Source organism: Somniosus microcephalus, chromosome 9 (assembly GCF_052327205.1).
Source record: "Somniosus microcephalus isolate GS21.2 chromosome 9, FLI_Smic_1.0, whole genome shotgun sequence".
Lineage (NCBI taxonomy): Eukaryota > Metazoa > Chordata > Chondrichthyes > Squaliformes > Somniosidae > Somniosus > Somniosus microcephalus.
Window position 1 is genome coordinate 164215638 of NC_140995.1, and position 18150 is coordinate 164233787.

General features: G+C 51.6%; 1 protein-coding gene across 7 annotated transcripts in view; it reads right to left on the reverse strand.

The window, feature by feature from the left end:
• Positions 1–18150, reverse strand: part of usp45 (ubiquitin specific peptidase 45) — a 174317-nt gene that overhangs the window by 131453 nt on the left and 24714 nt on the right. The gene's annotated exons all lie outside the window — the stretch shown is intronic.

The following is an 18150-nucleotide window of genomic DNA, read 5'->3' on the forward strand; positions in this document are numbered from 1 at the left end:
CCGTCGCTCTCTCTCCCCCAACTTCCTCCCACCTTCTCTTGCCCCCTGAACCCCCAGTCTCTCCCATCTCCCTCTCCTCCAATCTTATCTCCTCCTCCTCCACTCCCCCCGTGGCCCCCCCCCCCCGCCGCAAGGCTCAGGCCCGTAGCGAGTTCCACCCTTTATAAGCGTATCACCATTCGCCACCTCCCAGCACAGTATTGGCATTTGGCAGCTGTTCATATTCTCAGTGGCTCAGGCCTGTAGCGGCTTTCACCGCGCTAGCGCCGAAATGGGTCCAGCGCACAGGCGCCGAAACCCACTCCTGTGGGCTTAAAGAACGAGCCTGTGGTACGCGATTGAAAAGAGCTCCTGCGCGCTGGATCCCGCGCCAGTGGGACAGTGCGACCTGCAACACCTGGTGCACGGGAGCTTCGAAGTAACTGCATGGTCGAGCAGCCGAGCAGCTTAGGGGGAACAGTGCTACCAACTATCCCCTTATACCCCGATCCCCTGTCTTCGCCACCCTCACCTCCAACAAGTACATGGTCTTTTGTCACTGGGATGGAGACTATCCTTTCAACTGCCTCTGCTGCATCCCCCCTTCTCCATGACAAATAAACCAAACCTCCCCCCAGGTTACGCCTGCCAAAGCCCCGAGTCACATCTTTCTCTAGTTTCTCTCCCATCTCCCCTCATGCCTTCTCCGAGCTCATCTTGTCCACGAGACCCACCCGTGCTCTCTCAACCCCATTCCTACTATACAATCCCTACAAAAAGCAATCACAGGCACATAAAGCAATCAAAAAGACTAATGGCCCTCAAGGGAGCTGGAATATAAAGGGAGGAAGCTATGCATCGGTTGTAGAGAGTCTTGGTCAGACACCATCTAGAGTACTGCATTCAGTTCTGGGTACCGCACCTCAGAAAGGATATATTGGCCTTGGAAGGAATGCAGCACAAATTCATCAGAATGGTACCAGAGGTTAAAGGGTTAAATTAGGAGGACAGGTTGCATAAACTCAGCTTGTATTTCCTTGAGTATAGAAGATTGAGGGGTGATCTAATCAATGTTTAAATGATAAAATTATTCAATAAGAGATAGCTGTGGATGGTGGGTCAACTGAAGCCATCAAGACTGAGATCAATAGACTTTTGTAAGGTAAGGCTATCAAGCGGGTAAATGGGGTTGAGGTACAAATCACCCATGATCTAACTGAATGGCGGACCATGCTCATTGGGTTGAATGGCCTACTCCTGTCCCTATGTTTCTAAACGGTTGATCACTCAACTTTTCTTCCTGGCCTCCATGCTAGATGACATTGTAAATGGTTCCCTCCCTTCAGGTACTGCCCCCTCCCTTCCAAAACCACCGTCAACACCCCCTTGTCAAAAGAAACACCCTCAACCTGTGTCCTTGAAAACTACCATCCGATTCCTAACCTCCCTTTCCTCTCAGGTCCTTGAATGTGTCGTTCACTCCCAAATCTTTGCCCATCTTTCCCACCACTCCATGTTTCAATATCTCCAATCAGGTTGCTGCCCCTACCATAGCACTGAAACGGGCCTAATCAAAGTCAGAAATCACATCCACTGTGACTGTCCCTCCTCGACCTCTCTGTAGCCTTTCACACAGTCAACCACACTATCCTCCTCCAACACCTCTTCTCCATTGCCCAGCCGAGTGCTCTCACTTGGTTCCAGTGTTACCTTTTCAATTGTAACCAGAGCTTCTCCAGTATGGCTCCTCTTCCTGCTCAGTTACCCCTGGAGTCCCCAAAGGCCCTCTCCTCTTCCTCATCTACATGCTTCATCTTGGCAACGTCATACAAAGACATGACGTCAGGTTCCACAAGTATGCCAATGACATCCAGCTGTACCCGTCAAACATCTCTAGCTGTACCTGTCAAACACCTCTATCGACCCTTGCAATGGCTGTGTTGTCAACCTTCTTGTCCGTCATCCAGTCCTGCATCAGCCATATTTTCCTCCACTTAAACATATGATTGACCAAAGTCATTGTCTTCAACTCCTACCATGAATCCATACCCTCACCACCGATTCATGTCCCCTCCCCGGCCACCATCTCAGTTTGGTGTCTTATTTGACGCAGAGCTGAGCTTCCAATCCCATATCCTCTCCATCACAAAGACTGGCTGCTTCCATCTTCGCACCATCACCTGTTTCCACCCTCGCACCATCACCTGTTTCCACCCCTGCCTAAGCCCATCTGCTGCCAGACTCGACTATTCTAATATCTGTCACCATCATCAGTTGATGCTTGCTTGCCTGCCTGTCCAGCCCAACAATACAGTTTATATATTGTTGGCCAGTAATAATCTTCAAAGATCAGGATTGTAAATATGCAAATTGCTTTAAAGTCATACTCATCATTTTTAAACACCAGAATGTAAACAGGCCCAATGTAACAGGGTAAGTTCAGAACACCAGCAGCCTCATCATGTTGTGGAAAAACAGAGGTTGAGTAATGCAAAAAATGCAAAACTTGGAACCAGAGTTAAATTACCGCCCTCAACCAAAATTTGCTGGGAAGCATTAACAGAGGTTCATGCCCTCAACATTAGCAAATTGCTACTCTGTAGCGAAGGAAAGACAACTTCAGTCGCTCTCCCAAAACTTCTCATACCTGTATCAGAGTAGCACTGATAAACACCTGGGATGGCACAGGAAGAAAAGAGAAAAATAACTTACGAATGAGGGAGTCTAGACACTGACCCCTAAACCACAAAATATTTTTAAGCCATTATCGCTACACAAGAGAAAAAGAACTTGCATTTATATAGCACCTTTCACGACATGTCCCAAAGCACTTCACAGCCAATGAAGTACTTTTAAAGTTTAGACACTTATTACGTCAGGAAACGTAGCAGCCAATGTGCGCAAAGCAAGATCCCACAAATAGCAATATGATAAATGATCAGAAAATCTGTTTTTGATGGTATTGGTTGATGAATAAATATTGGCCAGAACATCAGGAGAACTGAGCTCCTCTTGGATATTGCCATGGGATCGTTTACATTATGAGAGGGCAGATGGGCCTCAGTTTAACATCTCATCCAATAGATGGCACCTCCAACAGTACAGCACTCCCTTAGTACTGCACTTAAATGTCAGCCCAGGCTAGGTGATCAAGTGGGTCTTGAATCCACAACCTTCTGACTCAGAAGTGAGATGCAACTATCAATCCAAGTGTGACATTTGACAGGGATAATGATGCGGTGTGATATAGTAAAAGGACAATGAAAACGACACAGTAGCTGAAGCTGGGGCAAAAACTCTTTTTCCCCATCCAGAATACAGGAATATCTAGTATTATTATTAATTAATCAACAAAATTGGAATTCACTGTTTGCATCAAAAAATCACAAACATTTGCTTAGATCATCAACGCATGTACATGGATCTTAACAATATAGCATACTAATGTCTAATACAATAAACCTTTATATTAGGTTCAATTAAATATAAGATATTTTTGGAATGGTTCATATTTGAATTACTGCTGCAAATTGAGATTTATTCTACATTTATAATTGTTTGGAATCAAAATAGATCATTTAAATAGCATTAAAATATTTTCTACGATCTTAGATCAGAGAAATAGTGTAACAAATGTCCACCTTGAATGTAAAAGTTTGGATCAAGCTACTGTAAAGAGTTTAAATTTGAATGTTCTCCTGCTGTGCCCAACACATCATTGCATGGGTTAGATATGGAATAGGGTATGGGTATGATCTTGTGGCCATTACAGAAACATGGCTCCAGGGTGACAATGCCTGGGAATTAAACATACCAGGTTATTTAACGATCAGGAAGGACAGGCAGGAAGGAAGGGGAGGTGGGGTGGCTATGTTAATAAAGGAAAGAATCACTAATACAGAGAAATGATATTGGGTCAAAAGATCAGGATAATGAAACAGTTTGGGTGGAGGTAAGGAATAATAAAGGGGAAAAAAACACTAGTGGGCGTAGTCTATAGGCCTCCGAACAGTTCCAACTCTGTTGGATGGAGTATCAATCAGGAAATAGTTGAGGCTTGTAATAAGGGAACATCTATAATTATGGGGGATTTTAACTATCATATTAATTGGACAAATCAAATTGGGCAGGGCTGCCTTGAGAATGAGTTCATTGAGTGTATTAGGGATGGGTTTCTTGAGCAGTATGTAACTGAACCGACCAGGGGGCAAGCAACCTTAGATCTGGTCCTGTGTAACGAGACAGGATTAATTAAAAATGTCCTAGTAAAGGATCCCCTTGGAATGAGTGACCATAACATGGTTGAATTCCATATTCAATTAGAGGGTGAGAAGGTTGTGTGGTGTATGTAACCTGTTCCACCTTAAGAGAACTATCTTAAGAGATGTACTACTTTCTCTTGGCTGCTGTATACTGTAATACCGGTGGTGACCACACCGGTATATAAGTGTTGTGTAGGGATTTGCTGGGCAGTTCAGCCCTGACCTCCGAATAGTAAAGACCTGTTAAAGTTATTCTTGTGGTCTGTCTCCAGTGATTTATAATAAGCATAACTGGGACACACAGACTCAACAGTGGCGACGAGTCCGATCTTACCCTGCGGCAGTTTTACATCCAAGGCAGCTTCGTCCTCAGAACGGGCGTCGAGAAGAGGCATCCGCCCTCATCATCCTGCTGAGCAGCATCGCACGGGAGGCATCGAGAACCCGGGTTAAAAAGAAAAATTCTGACCACGAAGCCCTCCATCAGCGACAGGCAGTGATCATCCCTTCTACCACAGTGGTGGGTAAGCCGATCAGCGACACGAGCAGAAAGTCGGCCGCGTTGACTGTGGAGTGGGGGAGGGAAAACGGAGGAAAAAGGGCGGAGAACTCGACCACGGCCGGTGAAAAGGGCCGGGCTGCAATCGAGGCCGAGAGGCGCAGCGACTGGGGCAGCTTAAGGCATTGAGAACCGCTGGGGAGGCGAGAACGGCAGCAGCAAGGCAATCGCCATTGCAGCCAGCGGGGGAAGAAGACAAACGCGGGAATCCGCCATTGTAGTCGGCGGGGGAAGAAGACGAGCGCGGGAAAGACCGCCAAGCGCGGGAAGCCGCCATTTTAGAAGGCGGCGGAAGAAGACAAGCGCGGGAAGCCGCCATTTTGAGAAAAAGAAAAATTTAAAAACTTGCAAGGATGCCTAAACATGGGAACATTAATACCTTTGATAGCGATATCGAAGATTGGACCACGTATGTAGAACGCATGGAAGTTTATTGTAAAGCAAATAAGGTATCAGATGATGAGAAAGCACTAACCTTATTAAGCTCAATGGGTGCGAAGACATACGGGCTATTGAAGCACCTTCTATCACCGGATAAACCGGCGGATCAGACTTTCGCGAATATTGTTACTGTCCTGAAAAATCATTTAAACCCCACGCCGCTGATGATAGCGGAACAATTTAAATTTTACAGAAGAACGCAGCTGAAAGACGAAAGCAACGCTGAATTTTTAATTGAACTGCGTAAGCTATCAAAGTACTGTCAGTTTGGAACAGGACTAGCAGATGCGCTGAGAGATAAATTTGTGTGTGGATTGTTAAAAGAAGGAACACAAAAGCGACTGCTTGAGGAGAATGATCTTACGCTTGATAAAGCTGTCACTATTGCAGCATCGCACGAAGCCGCAGCGAGAGGCACTGCGGAAATGCAGCTACGGTCACCGGAACTCAGCACCAATCAAATGGTCTTGGGTACAGTAAAATGTTATCGTTGTGGAAAGACAACGCACGATCAGAACCAGTGCCGGTTCAAAAATCAGGAATGCAGAAAATGTGGCAGGCTTGGTCACATAGCTAAAGTATGCCGGTCAGGAAAGAAGACCAGCAACAAAAAGTCACCGCAGGAAAAGTACAGAAAGGTACACAAGGTGACAGAGAACAGTTCGAACGAACAGAAGTCAGATTCAGACTCCAGCAGTAATGAACTGGGTAGTCTAAGAGTACACAATGTTGGTAAGGAAGCAGACCTCCAAACAATCTGGGTCACACTTCAGATAGCAGGAGTCTAAGTGAAGATGGAATTGGACACTGGATCGGCATTGACGGTCATGAATAAGCAAGATTACAAAAGGTTATTCCCACATATTCCCCTACGGGATACGGAGATTGTATTGAAAACATACACGGGGCAAAGAGTATACCCCATTGGGAAGATAGAGGTAAAGGTGGTCCACAAGGGCAAAGAAAGCCGAGGAATGGACTTATATGTGCTACCTGAGGGAGGTCCACCACTACTGGGACGGGAGTGGATTAGGAAAATAAATATGGACTGGCATTCCTTAAAAGCACTAACGGTAGATTCCGGTAAAAAAGATGTCAAACCTAAACGATTGTCCAGAATATTGGACGATGCTAAAGAGGTGTTCCAACAGGGACTGGGAACACTGAGAGGAATTACGGCAAACATCAAGGTTGAAGAACATGCAAACCCGAAATTTTTCAAAGCCAGACCGGTACCTTATGCGATACGACCTGCTGTGGAAGCTGAGCTGGAAGGGCTAGAACGTTCAGGAGTACTGTCTAAGGTAGACTGGAGTGAGTGGGCCACGCCCATTGTCCCCGTCATGAAGCGTTCATCGAGCAACAAGCCGGGGGAACCGGGGAAGGTTCGCATCTGTGGAGATTTCAAGATCACTGTTAATCCGGTGCTTCACACGGTGCAGTATCCGCTTCCGCGGATTGAGGATATCTTCGCTTCGTTGTCTGGCGGGAAACACTTCACCAAGATAGACCTGGCGCAGGCGTACTTACAGATGGAAGTTGAGGAAGAGTCACGCCAGTATCTCACGATCAACACGCATAGAGGCTTGTACCGGTATAATAGACTGGTTTTTGGAGTGGCATCGGCTCCAGCAATTTGGCAGAGGGCCATGGAGCAGGTATTACAGGGAATTCCAGGCACACAATGTTACCTGGACGATATTCTGATTACAGGAGATGATGACGAGGAACACCTTGCAAATTTGGAACTGGTGCTCACCAGATTGAAAGAATATGGACTTCGAGTTAATCGCCAGAAATGTGAGTTCTTTCAGAAGCGGATCTCGTACTGTGGTCATGTCATTGACCAGGAGGGGCTTCATAAGTCTCCTGACAAGATCGACGCTGTTGTGAAGGCTCCCGCTCCGGATAATGTATCCCAGTTGAGGTCGTTCCTAGGGTTGATTAACTATTACCATAAGTTTCTGCCAAATTTATCCACGGTGCTGCACCCGCTGAACGCTCTTTTGCAGAAGGGAGTACCATGGAAGTGGAGCGAGGACTGTAAGAGGGCCTTTCGCAAAAGCAAGGCATTGATCACCTCAGAGGAAGTGTTGGCTCACTTCAACCCAACACTGCCTATTCGTTTGGCTTGTGATGCTTCGCCATATGGTATTGGGGCAGTACTCTCACACAAGTTGCCAAATGGCCTGGAGAGGCCAGTCGCGTTCGCATCCAGATCATTGACCTCCGCTGAGCGCAACTATGCTCAGATAGATAGGGAGGCTCTCAGCCTTGTGTGGGGAGTAAAGAAGTTTAATCATTACCTGCAGGGCCAAAAGTTTACGCTTCCGACAGACCACCAGCCGTTGGTATCCATTTTTAACCCTAAGAAGGGTGTTTCGGTGATGACAGCACAGAGACTCCAGAGATAGTCCCTTTTCCTAGGGGCACATCAATATCAGATCGAATTCAAAGGTACAAAGCAGCATGGTAATGCTGATGGGCTGTCGCGCCTGCCACTAACTACAGAGGAGGAGGCACCGACGGTTGACCCTGTTGAGTTATTTCACTCGACCATCATCGAATGTTTACCAGTCACCAATGCAAGTATTGAAAGAGAAACCAGGAATGACCCGACACTGTCCCGGGTCTACGAAGTGACAGTGAAGGGATGGCCAGCACATGGTGATCCACTGTTACCAGCATTCTCAGCAAGACGAGACCAGCTGTCCGTCTGTCAAGGAACATTGATGTATGGAACAAGGGTGATTATTCCTCCTAAGTTAAGAGAGAGAGTTCTAAAGGAACTGCATGAAGGTCATCTGGGGGGAGTCAAGATGAAAAGCCTTGCTAGGGCTTATGTGTGGTGGCCGGGTATCGACCAACAGATAGAGGATCTGACGAAAAGCTGCTCAGGGTGCCAAAAAGTGCAAAATGCACCTCCGATTGCACCGCTGCATCCATGGGAATGGCCTTCAACCCCATGGCAACGTGTACATATTGACTTTGCTGGTCCATTCATGGACTCCATGTTTTTAATTGCGGTGGACGCACATTCTAAATAGCCAGAAGTGATTAAGATGACTACCACTACCTCGGAAAAGACGATCGCGGTGCTAAGAACGATATTTGCAAGAAATGGATTGCCAGAACAAATATGTTCAGACAATGGACCGCAGTTCGTGTCAGAAGAATTCCAGAAATTCATGAAGAAGAATGGGGTGAAACATTATACCTCTGCCCCATATCATCCGGCTACAAACGGGTGGGCCGAGAGATTTGTACAAACGTTCAAAAAAGCAATAAAGGCCATGAGCGAAGATCAGATTCCACTACAACACAAGATGGACAAATTCCTACTGGCATATCGAAACGCCACTCATGCAGTGACAAACCAAAGTCCTGCCATGATGTTCTATAACAGGAGGTTGCGGTCCAGGTTGGACTTGTTAAAACCAAATGTGCGGAGGGAAGTTGAAAACAAACAGTTCCAACATATAAATAACAAGACCACTCGGAGTTTCGAAATAGGACAACCAGTGTTAGCCCGGGAGTATAAAAACGAGAAATGGCAATCTGGAACAATTCGGGCCAGACAAGGACCCCTGATGTACACGGTAGATATTGGTGAAAGTGTAATACGGCGTCATGCTGACCAACTGGTAGAATCGAGAACAAGGGTCGAACCCATGGTTACGGCAGAGACAACCGTGGAAGAAGTTAGTGAACCTGAAGCATCTACCTCAGAAGTGAATGTACCTGATGATGATGTCCAATCCATAAGAGACCAACTAGATGAGTCACCCCAGCAACGAGAATCAGAGACCCCTGAAAGGTGTTATCCAACTCGAATCAGGAGGCCTCCTCAGAGACTGAATCTTTGAACTGTTTTGCATGAAGTTGTATATATATATATATGTTATTATGTTATGTTAAATGGGGATATAACTGTTAAGCTAAAAAGGGAGGATTGTGGTGTATGTAACCTGTTCCACCTAGAGAACTACCTTAAGAGATGTACTACTTTCTCTTGGCTGCTGTATACTGTAATACCGGTGGTGACCACACCGGTATATAAGTGTTGTGTAGGGATTTGCTGGGCAGTTCAGCCCTGACCTCCGAATAGTAAAGACCTGTGTGCTTTTCTGGCTGTCTCAAGCAGCAAGAGGAGAAGGAGCTGCCAAAGCAAGAGAGTGGAGAGTGGTGGTCTCCTGACCAGGAAGAGGAGTAGCAGAACGATAGATCACCACCTCCACCTCCTCCAACATCTTCAAACAACTGAGGTGCCTGGAGAGATTGAACAGAGGAGGAGAAGGAGAAAGGAGGCCTACATCAACATCAACCGGGGAGAGGCCTTTTCTATCACTGCCTCCCCAAATTGGCCTCCACTTCAGGAGAGAGGGGAGAGAAACATCTGCAAAAAAACACCAACTGCTGGAAGGAGGGAAGAAACATCACTTCTGAACATCTACAGGTGGGTGTTACTTGGGGCACTCTCCCAAGACTTTGTATTTTAGGTGGGGGGAGAAAAGAAGAAACAAGGCCGGATCATCAAGGGGTGTGGTGTGTGTGTGTGGCTCCTGCTAAAAGCTAGGCCACACACACCACTAAATTAACACCCCTCTCTATTGCCTGGCCTGGGAGAGCTGGAGCTGCCCAGGTGAAGTCGTTAATTCAATCCTTTTAAATTGCATCGTTAAGACCTGTTGCAGGACTGAGCCTGGGCTTCTCCAGCTTTCCCAGGTGAAGACATCTTCTCCCCCTGCCAGAAGACCATCACCACCAAAGACTGTTAAACTACATTAGAGAGTGCTCCCCTGCCAACACCCACCCACCATCCTGAGTGGCAACACTGCCCTTGTGGTCTCCCTCCTTCCCACCCCCCTCTCTCTCTCTCTCTCTCTGCCTGTTTCTCCAAGGCACCTCAGTTTCATCTCTTTTTTAATTGCCTATTGAGCAGAGGGGAGAAGGCCCCTCTCCCAATTTAAATCAATAAGGGGAGAGGTGTGTCCTCATTTTAACCAGCTCCCTCTGCTCAATAGAGGACAAAAAATATATATCCCGAGGCCATTAACACCTTCAGGCCTGTGACTTGGGGTGGGTGTAGCCCTTAAAAATCCACCCCATAATGGCGACTACATCTTCGCCGGTGGCGGGGCAAGCCAAGACTTATGCGGGAGCGGCAGCCACAGCTGCCCCCGCTGCCCCGTCACCATTTAGATTGATTACCAAAAAGCTGGGGGTGAAGAGCTACACTCACCCCACTATGACCATCGAGGCCTGCGTCAAAGCCATGGCTGGGGTTGTCGGCCCCTCAGCCATCGTTGCGGCCTCGAAAATGTATGGGAAGGCTGTGTTCTTCCTGGGGTCGGAGCGGGCGGTGTCCCTGGCTATCACCAAGGGGCTCACCGTGGGCGGGACCTTCCTGCCGGTGGATCCTCTCGAGGCCACCGCGCAGAGGATCATCATTTCCAACGTCCCGCCCTATATTCCCGGTGAGCTCCTCCTTCCCTATTTGAGTCAACTTGGGGAGGTGAGGTCAGGGATCACGCCTATCCCGCTCGGCTTCTCCTTCCGGCGCCAGCTGTTTATCCAGCTGGCGCGGAGAACACTGACGGGTCGTTCGTCGTCCTCCACGAGGGGACCGCCTACCGCGCCTTTTGGACGTCGGACGGTGTGCGGTGCCACGCCTGCAAGGAGGTGGGGCACATTAGAAAGAACTGCCCCGCCTCCAAGGCCGCCAGATCGTCTGGCGTGGCCGAGGCTGGCGCCGCCGCCGCTCCTCTCCCCGGGTCTGGCCGCGCCCCCCCAAACAACTGATGCGCGGTCATCGTCAGAGGCCGATGCCATCAAGGCCTCCGGCGGGGGGGAGGGAGTGCGTCCGGCCAGAAAGGCGGCGCGGGGAAAAAAGAAGCACCTTGGGGCGGGACCCCCGTGGATGGCGAGCCCTTGCCCCTTGACCCCCTTACACCCGCGCTCCTCGCGGAGTTGATCAGGGCAGATGTGAGCAGGAGGGGCCTCGTGCCCGAGCCTGTGGCCGCAACCGCCGCAGCGGTAATGCCGATACCTGCGGCCGGGCTCGGGCCCGAGGAACCCGACAAACCTGCTCCGCCGGAGGGAGTTGAGGAGGAGGGGGCCTTTGCAAACATGGAGGTCTCCCTCGCTCCCTCCGTGCTAAAAAGGCGCGACCCCCTGGAAGAGGAGAAGGACCGGGAGGAGGAAGGTCCCTCCGAACAGGGGGAGTCGTCGCCCGCCGCGGGTGCTGCGCCCCCCCCCACCGCTGTCACCATCACCGGCGATCGGCAGGGGTCGCCTGTCCCTCGGGAGGCTGAGGCAGATGTGTCTGTCCAGCACGTGCCTCCCGGGGATGGGGACGAGACCCTGCCTGTGGGGGGGGTCGTGGAACAACCCGCGGCAGAAACAGACTATCTTTCGGTGCCGTTACCCCTCGACGAGTCGGGCGGCCTGGGGTCTGGGTCGGGCGAGTTCGAAGAAAGTGAGCTCGCCCAAAGCGGCCCGGACATTTCCCAGGGGCTGCTCGACCTGGTCGAGGATTTAGCCAAAGACGCCCCATCTGCCGGGTCAGAGGCCGGTGGCGCGGAAGAGGAAGGCCCTCTGACTGTGTCTCGGGCGCCTGACGTCCTGGGGGAGTTCGGATTTGTGTTCTCCCCGATTTCTCCAGTCGATCTGGTGTCTGAGGCGGAGGGGGGCTCCGAACCGCCGCCGCCGTCTTCTGGCCCGGCGCCCCCGGAGGAGCCCAGGGAGGATTCCTCTGCCACTGATCCTGGGGGTGGGATCCGGGCGGAGGCGGGGCCGGCTGTTGCGGCCGAGCCGTTCGCTGCGCACTGCGCGGTGGACGGGTCGGCCGCTGGTGACGACCCCCTGGAGGAGGATGGGGACTCGGTGATGGGCACGGAGGACAAGTCGGACTCCGGCGCCGACGAGACGGTGGACGGCCTCGTGCCCCTTGCCGAGTCTCCCCTCATTCCCGTAAAGGAACTCCGGGATTTTATGGCCACGTGCCTGGGTCGGCGCGGGAAGGTCCGGCTGGCCCTCGACAGGTGGTCGGAGCTGGCGCTGCTCATTGTATCCGTCCGCACCGCCGTTAAGATCATGGGCGCGGACGAGGGTGTGAACCCACTTGAGCTGCGTCGGCTCAGAACATTTCTCACTGGGCTGCTGAGGAGGTGGCGGCTGACTAGCGGCTGCGCTTCCTCCCCCCTTTAGTTGTAGGTAGAGGTTGCACTATGCTTCTGACATGAAGATAACCATAGCCAGCCTCAACATCAACGGCAGCGGGGAGGCGCGCCGCAGATTCAATAACTTCTCGGTCCTTCGGGACGGGAAGTATGCGGTGTGCTTCCTGCAAGAAACCCACACCGTTCCGGGAGACGAAGCCACGTGGCTCCTGGAGTGGCAAGGAGGGGTCAGCATGAGTCACCTCTCCAATAATTTCAGCGGGGTGGCTATCTTGCTGGCCCTGCATTTTCAGCCGGAGATCTTGGGGGTCAAGGAGCACTTGCCAGGCCGCTTGCTCCAGGTCACTGTTCGCCTGGGGGGCGTGCCGCTCCATCTAGTGAACGTGTATGCCCCTCAGGCCGGTGCGCAGCAAGTGCGCTTCTTTGAAGAAGTGTCCGCTCTTCTGGGCTCCATCGACGTGGGCGAGTGCGTCATCCTCGGGGGGGATTTTAACTGTACCCTCGAGGCGAGGGACCGTACAGGTCCCCCGCGATGCCCGCCGGCAATGGAGAAGTTGAGGGACCTGGTCGGGTCCTTCGACTTGGTGGACGTCTGGCGAAATCTTCATCCCGACTCCAGCGCCTTCACTTACGTGAGGTCTGGAGGAGGAGGGTCCAGAATCGACCGCCTCTACATTTCCCGGGCGTACGTATCCTGCGTTCCGGCGGCTTCCATGCGGCCGGTGCCGTGCACGGACCACCACCTAGTGTGGGCGGAGCTCGTTCCGCTGCGCGCTCGGGGGGGGGGGTCCGCGTACTGGCACTTTAACAACCTGCTGCTGGAGGACGCGCGGTTCCGGGATTCGTTTTGTCGTTTCTGGGCCGACTGGAGAAGGGAGCAGGGGGGCTTCCCCTCCTTGAGGCTATGGTGGGACGTGGGCAAGGCTCACGTGCGTCTCTTCTGTCAGGAGTATGCGAAGGGGTCGACCAAGAGGCGGGAGGCCCGGGTCGGGCGGTTGGAGAAGGAGGTGCTCGACCTGGAGTCCCGTCTCGGTCAAATCGTCGGGGACTCGGCCCTGCGGAAGGTGTACGAAGAGAAGAAGGGCGCGCTGAAGGGCCTGCAGCTCGTCGGGTCCCGAGGCGCGTACGTGAGGTCGCGGATCCAGCTCCTGCGGGACCTGGACCGCGGCTCCCCCTTCTTCTACTCGCTGGAAAAAAGACAAGGGGTCCGTAAGCAGCTCTTGGGGCTGCTGGCCGACGACGGATCTCTGGTCTCGGATCCGGAGGGAATCAGTGCAGAGACCCGCGCCTACTACGGGGCTCTGTTCTCTCCGGATCCGTCCAGCGAGGATGCACGCAGAGCTTTATGGGAGGACCTGCCGAAGGTCAGTCCGGAGGGCGCCGAAAAATTGGATGCTCCGCTAAGCCTGGCGGAGCTGACCGGCGCCCTCCGCCAGCTCTCTAGGGGAAAGTCCCCGGGGCTGGACGGGCTGACCGTGGAGTTCCACAGGGCGTTCTGGGACGTCTTGGGGGGGGCGGGGGGGCGACTACGCGCGGGTCCTGGGGGAACGTTTGGCAACCGGGGAGATGCCCCTCTCTTGGCGCAGGGCGGTCATTGTCCTGCTACCTAAGAAGGGCGATCTCCGCCTCCTTAAGAACTGGCGCCCGGTCTCCCTCCTCAGCACGGACTATAAAATCTTTGCCAGGGCTATGTCTGCTCGCCTTGGCACCGTGCTGGCCCACATGATCCACCCCGACCAGTCCTACACGGTCCCGGGCCGGACCATCCACGACAACATCCATCTGGTCCGGGACCTGGTCCACCACTCCCAGAGGGCTGGTCTGTCGGTCGCCTTCCTCTCCCTGGATCAGGAGAAGGCGTTCGACAGGGTGGATCACGAGTATCTTTTCGGGACTCTGCGCGCATTCGGGTTCGGGACGCATTTCGTCGCCCGGATCCGACTTCTGTACGCCGCCGCAGAGTGTCTGATTAAAGTTAACGGGTCCTTGACGGCGCCCCTTCGCTTCGGGAGGGGGGTGCGTCAGGGATGCCCCATGTCCGGTCAGTTATACACCATTTGCGTGGAGCCATTCCTGCGCCTCTTGCGGAAGAGGTTGACGGGACTGGCTCTGCAAGGGCCGGGCGTGGAGGTGGTCCTCTCGGCTTACGCCGATGACGTGCTCCTCACGGTCACGGATCCCGCTGACTTGCGGAGGATGCGGGAATGCCAGCAGATTTACTCGGACGCATCCTCCGCCAAGATCAACTGGGAGAAATGTTCCGGACTCCTGGTGGGTCAGTGGCGGGTGGACTCCCTGCCGGAGGAGTTCAGGCCTTTCGCCTGGAGCACCACGCACCTCCTCGATTTGGGAATCTACCTTAGCCCTGCCGAGGACGCCTGGCCGGCGAACTGGCAAGAGCTGGAGGCCAAAGTCACCGCTCGCCTAGGACGCTGCACAGGACTGCTCCGAGTGTTGTCCTACAGGGGTCGAGCGTTGGTCATAAACCAGCTGGTGGCTGCCATGTTGTGGTACCGGTTGGTCACTTTGATCCCTCCCCCTGCGTTTGTCGCCAAGATACAGAAGAAGCTCATCGACTTCTTCTGGGACAAAAGGAAGCACTGGGTCTCTGCTGCGGTTCTGTGTCTCCCGCTTAGGGAGGGCGGTCAGGCGCTGGTGTGCCTTCGCACCCAGGCTGCGACTTTCCGTCTTCAGACGCTGCAGAGATACCTGTACGTAGAGAATCCTCCGAGATGGTGTGCGCTGGCGACGTTTTTCTTCCGTCAGCTGCACGGCCTCAATTACGACACGCAGCTCCTGTTTGTGAAAGTGGGCTGCAGGCGTGCCGGCCTGCAGGAGCTGCCTGTCTTCTACCAGGAACTACTATGGGTTTGGAACTATGTCGCTTCCAGGCGGAGCTCTCCCCCGTCAGGAGCGGTGGCTCTCCTTCGGGAGCCGCTGCTCAGGAATCCGCACCTCCGTGAATGTGGGTTCGGGCGGCTGGCGGAGGGCGGGGCTGTGGCTGGCGGTGTGACCAGAGTCGGGGACCTGCTCGATGTCGGAGGAGCGGGCTGGATGGCGCCGGAGGAGTTGGCGTGGCGCCTGTCCTGGGCCAACGTCCGGCTCGCGGCCGAAGCCAACGAGTCGGTGAAAGCGGCACTGGGCCCCGATTCCACTAGGTGTATCGAGGCGGCTCAAGCACGTGGGGCGATCCCGTCCGAGCTTACCCCCGTCCGGACGGAATTCCTTATTGGCGCCCGGCCCCGAAACTCCCCTCGGGAGCCGGTGCCTCACAACTTGAGCCGTCTCGAGGAAATACCCTCCGTGCCTTTTCATTCCGCGCGGAGGGGTTTCCTGTACGGGCTGCTCCTGCACACTCTCCACTTTGCCATCTTCGTCTGCCGTCCAGACACGCCTTGGCGTGGCGTCTTGCCGACTGGCGGTGGCGGAGGTCCCCAATGGAGGGCTCTCTACGCAGGAGTCCTCCCTTGTTCCATCGGGGACTTGGCCTGGAGGGTGTTGCACGGAGCGGTCCCGTGCAATAAGGTTTTAAGTAGGTTCACGGACTCCCAGGCCGCCTGTGTTTTTTGCGGCCTGGAGGAGTCCGTGTTCCACGTTTATATGGAGTGAGAGGTTGCAGCCCCTCTTTTACTACTTGAAGGGGCTGCTCCTTGATTTTTGGTTGCACTTCAGTCCCACGCTCTTGATCTAGGGTCACCCGGTGCGGAGGGGAGCGGATAGGCTGGAGGACCTCCTTGTGGGCCTGGCTAAAAGAGCAATTAATTGGTCCAGGCAGCGGGCGATCGAGGGGGTCGTCCAGCCGGATTGCCTGCCTCTCTTCCGCGGCCATGTTCGCTCCCGGGTGGCCCTGGAGATGGAGCACGCGGTGTCCGCCGGTACGCTTGAGTATTTCCGCGACCGTTGGGCGCCGCGGGGACTGGAGTGCATCATCAATTTGGAACACCAAATTTTCATTTGATTTATTAAGGATTAGTTGAACTTTTGTTTATTTACAGTTGATTTGGTTCAAATTTTGGTTCAAATAAAAAGAGGACCTCCGAATAGTAAAGACCTGTTAAAGTTATTCTTGTGGTCTGTGTCCAGTGATTTATAATAAGCATAACTGGGACACACAGACTTAACAGGATGGATCTCAAACAAGCGTGCTAAGCTTGAATAAAGGAGACTATGAAGGTATGAGAGCGGAATTGAGTAGAGTGGATTGGGAAAATAAATTAAAGGGCAAGACGATACATGATCAGTGGTGTACATTTAAGGAGTTTTTTACAACTTCCAAAAAAATTATATTCCACTGAGAAGAAAAGGGTGTAAAAGAAAAGACAGCCATCCGTGGCTAAGTAAAGAAATTAAGGATAGTATTCGACTAAAAACAAGGGCATATAAGGTAGCCAAATCTAGTGGGAGGATAGAGGATTGGGAAAACTTTAAAAGACAGCAAAAAATAACAAAAAGATTAAGAAAGGGAAGATAGATTATGAAAGTAAATTAGCAAAAAATATAAAAACAGATAGTAAGAGTTTTTATAGTTATATAAAAAGAAAAAGGGTGGCTAAAGTAAATGTTGGTCCCTTAGAGGATGAGACTGGGAAATTAATGGTGGGAAATATGGAGATGGCAAAAACACTGAATGAATATTATTTATCAGTCTTTACAGTAGAGGACACTAAGAATATCCCAACACTGGACAAACAGGGGGCTATGGGGGGGGGGGGGGGTGGTGGAGGAGCTAAACACGATCAAAATCACGAAGGAAGCGGTACTCGGTAAAATAATGGGACTCAAGGCGGATAAATCACCTAATGGCTTACATCCTAGGGTCTTGAGGGAAGTGGCGGTAGGGATTGTGGATGCATTGGTAATAATTTTCCAAAACTCCCTGGACTCAGCAAAGGTCCCAGCAGACTGGAAAACTGCTAATGTAACACCTTTATTTAAAAAGGGCAGTAGACAGTGTAATGATTAATAACATGTCATTCTATAGTGGACACTAGGTGGAGCCGTAGAGCTGTATATAAGACTACACTACCCAGCTGTATGATATTAAGACATTACCCATGAAGCACTGGGCTACCCACAAGGCAGCAGTCAAGATGGAAGCCTCTTCAGATACAGTACCTAGTCCACATGTGCTCAATAAAGTAACTAGCAAAAGCTAGCTGTGTTCATAATAAGAATGTCGATTTATTAATGAACATAAGAGGGTACCAGGGTGGTGAAGATCTGCTGAGTATTGTGAAAAGCGACATGGAGAATTTGAAGCCACCAGAGCGTTTGAAACTCACAGGAAATCTCGACTACAATTGGCAGACTCTTAAACAACAATTCGAACTCTACATTGCAGCCATCGGATTCGGTACGAAGCCAGACGCAAGGAAGATAGCGTTGCTGCTTACGGTTGCAGGCCCACAGGCGATAGAGGTATTTAATACATTTGTATTTAATCCAGAGGAGAACAGAGAAAAATTAGAAGATGTGCTAAAAAAATTTGATGCACATTGCTCTCCCAAAAAGAATGAGACCTATGAAAGATACATCTTCTCTTCTCGGACACAGCAGTGTAATGGGACTTTTGATAGCTTTATAACTGATCTGAAACTGAAAGCACAGACATGTAATTTCTCTGAGCTCAAAGCATCCATGATTCGTGACCAGATTGTGTTTGGTATTCATGATAAAAAAGTCAGGGAACGTCTGTTGAGAGAAACCGAACTAAATTTGGAAAATGCAG